Source organism: Psammomys obesus, unplaced genomic scaffold, assembly GCF_907164565.1.
Source record: "Psammomys obesus unplaced genomic scaffold, mPsaObe1.curated_primary_1811, whole genome shotgun sequence".
NCBI lineage: Eukaryota > Metazoa > Chordata > Mammalia > Rodentia > Muridae > Psammomys > Psammomys obesus.
Window position 1 is genome coordinate 7,907,974 of NW_026596134.1, and position 2,988 is coordinate 7,910,961.

Below are 2,988 nucleotides of genomic sequence, written 5' to 3' on the forward strand. Positions count from 1 at the left end.
GAACACAGGCTGTCACAGACTTGAGGCAACGAATGTGTCACTCTGCTGTCTGTGGGGTTAGTTGTCCTCCAAGTGGCTTGTGCTCTGGTAACCTGATGTTGATGGCAATAATGCAATTTTCCTTTGGCGATGTTGTTCTAGAGGGAGAGTGTCCATTCCACTCAGGCCGCTGAAACCCAATCTGCAGGAAAGGACATTCAAACCGAATTGGAGGTTAAATTTCATTTGCTGATTTAATAAAAACTAACAGGATGGATTTGGGGATATTTCATTAATCTTTCTTTCCTTCCAGTGCAAAGGAGATTAAGTTCATTCCAGTTCAGCCTTTGCTTTCTTTCGTGCAGCCGGCTGCAATGTCCACTTTCTCTCTGGCAAGTTAAAACCTAATTAGTCACACACAATTCTTCCCTGACCCTGTCACCGCTCGCAGGGAAGCACTGAGCAGCAGGCGTGAGGGCGCCCACATCACATATACCACACGTGCTCACCACACACATACGCGACATTACACACATACACAGCACACTACATACACACGCTCACATATTCACACGTTCCACATGTACCACACACATATATGACGCTGTATACATCATAGATTACATATAAATAGAACATTACAGACATACATATCACACACACCTACATGCACATATCATACATATGTATCGCATGCATGCATGCCACACACACACACACATATATATCACATCTATACCATACTAAATCCCTACCCATATATATGCCACATGAATACACACAGCAACTACACTCAACACATACAACATAACATAACACACACATGTAACGCCACACTTACATATCATACACACTGTAAACACCACACATATATGTATACACCACACACAGCACACATATCCATCACACAAACTGTACCACATCACACACATGCATGCATTTATACATGATTGCAGAGAAGGTATTAGGGAAACGAGATTTTAAGTTTGGTGTCCCAGGAGTTCATGGTCAAGTCAGGGCTCAGTCAGTTTCAGTCTGTGGCTCTGCAGATGGAACCCAACCTCTCTGAGGCTTTTTCTCTTTTGTAAATTGGAAGCAAATAACCCCTCACCGCACTGGCTCAGAGATGATAAACATAGATTTTTTTTAAAGTCCTTTTAAGGTGTAGTCTATCATGGGAGAAAAGGCCTCACACTACCTCTTCCTCAGGCAGGGGGAGAGCTTCTCTGGGATGGAGTGTGGCTCATGGGTAGAGCATGTACTTGGGATGTCTAAGGCTGTTGGGGAATGTTCACCCCCAACAATACGAAAGAGCCTCAATCCTCAGTCCCTTAACAAAGTTCTTGCAGGGAGCGAGGATGCCTTGCTCAGTGCAAATGGGAGGCATGAGAGATCACATGTGAGTGGAGTAGTCATTACTAAGTCAGTACTACAGGCTCAGCACCAGGCCGAATCCACGTGGTAATGAGTCTTCACAAGAGAAGAGGAACCGTGTTACCATCCCCATCCTGCAGACCAGGAAGCTGAGGCTTAGAGGTCAGGGTTCAAGAAGCAAAGCCAGGGCCTCAGGTGCTCATGACACAGTGCTACCACAGTCAAAAAGTGGGAGTGAGGAGGCCAAGTTAAGGGCTTTGGAACTTGATCTTGGAAAGAAGAAGGCATTGGCTGTTGAATTTGAGCACAGCAAACAGCACTGCGATTGGGGTAGCAGAGCAGGCACCCCAGGGCATGAGGGTGAGGCCTGGTCTGGCCGATTGAAGAATGTGACAAGGAGAAGGAAGCCAGAGGAAGCAGAAGCAAAAGTGAGGGTGGGGGTGTTGGGGGTTGGGGGCAGGCAGCAGCCATTCGGGTCAATCTGGAATGCTCTAGCCCCTTGGAAGGTCTTACCAACAAGTGTGACTCCAGGGGATCAGGGGACACCTGCTCCTCCCTTCCAGCCCTACTCCTATATGTCCTAACATACCAATGTCCTTGGTCACCATGACTACTGATTGGCCTTTCTCAGAGCCAGGAGGACAAAGATACGAGAGGCTCAAGACCGGACTAGCAGTAGCCCACAGGCCTCAGCCTTGTTCCATTCTTCCCATCCCAGCACCAAGCCTCCTGTTAGCTCTTGCTTGTCTCACTGGATGGGAGCCAATGCTGCTACCCTCATCCCCAGAGCCTTGTCCTCAGAGCCTGAGCAAAGAGCAGCCTCCTCTGGGAAACTCAGCCCCCAGCCCAGACTGGAGGAGAGGACCCAATACATCCCCTAGCCCAGACTCCACATCCCAACAGGAGATAGTTGAGCTCTGCCTTTTCAGTGTCTGTGAAGATATGTCTGCCTCTGCCAAGCATAGCCATACTGTTGCAGTCCCAGCATTTGGGAGTCTGAGGCAGGAAGACTGGAGTTCAAGGTCAACCTGAGACCCTACCTAGGAGACCCTATTTCTGAAAAGAATAATAAGAATGAGAATGAAGTCAAAAGAGGAAGGGGAGGGGGAGGAAGAGGAGAAAGAGAAAGAGGAAAGGAGGGACAGGGAGAGACAGAGGAAGAAGAGAAAGGGGAGGGGCAAAAAGAGTATGAGGAGTCAGATGAAGAGGAGAAAGAGAAGGAGGAGGAGATGCTACTTCCACTGTCAGCACTGAGCTCCATTAGGTAGAGAGATGCCCATGGACTAGCAGCCTGGCCCAGCCTGATGGGTGATCCTTGGATTACCACACATACTCCATAGTTTCCTCATCACTGTGAAAAAACACTTGACAGAGGTAACACAAGGGAGGAGTGCTGGGGCTGTAGCTCAGCTGACAGAGTGCTTACCTAGCTTAGACAGAACCTTGGATTTGGTCTCCAGAAATGCAGAGACTATGCCTGTGATCCTAGTACTGGAGAGGTAGAGGCAGAAAGATGAGGATCTTTCAAGGTTATCCTCAGCTACTTAGGGAGTTTGAAGTCAGGATGTGCTACAAGAGATACACCCCTACACACACACACACACACACACACACACACACACACACACACACACA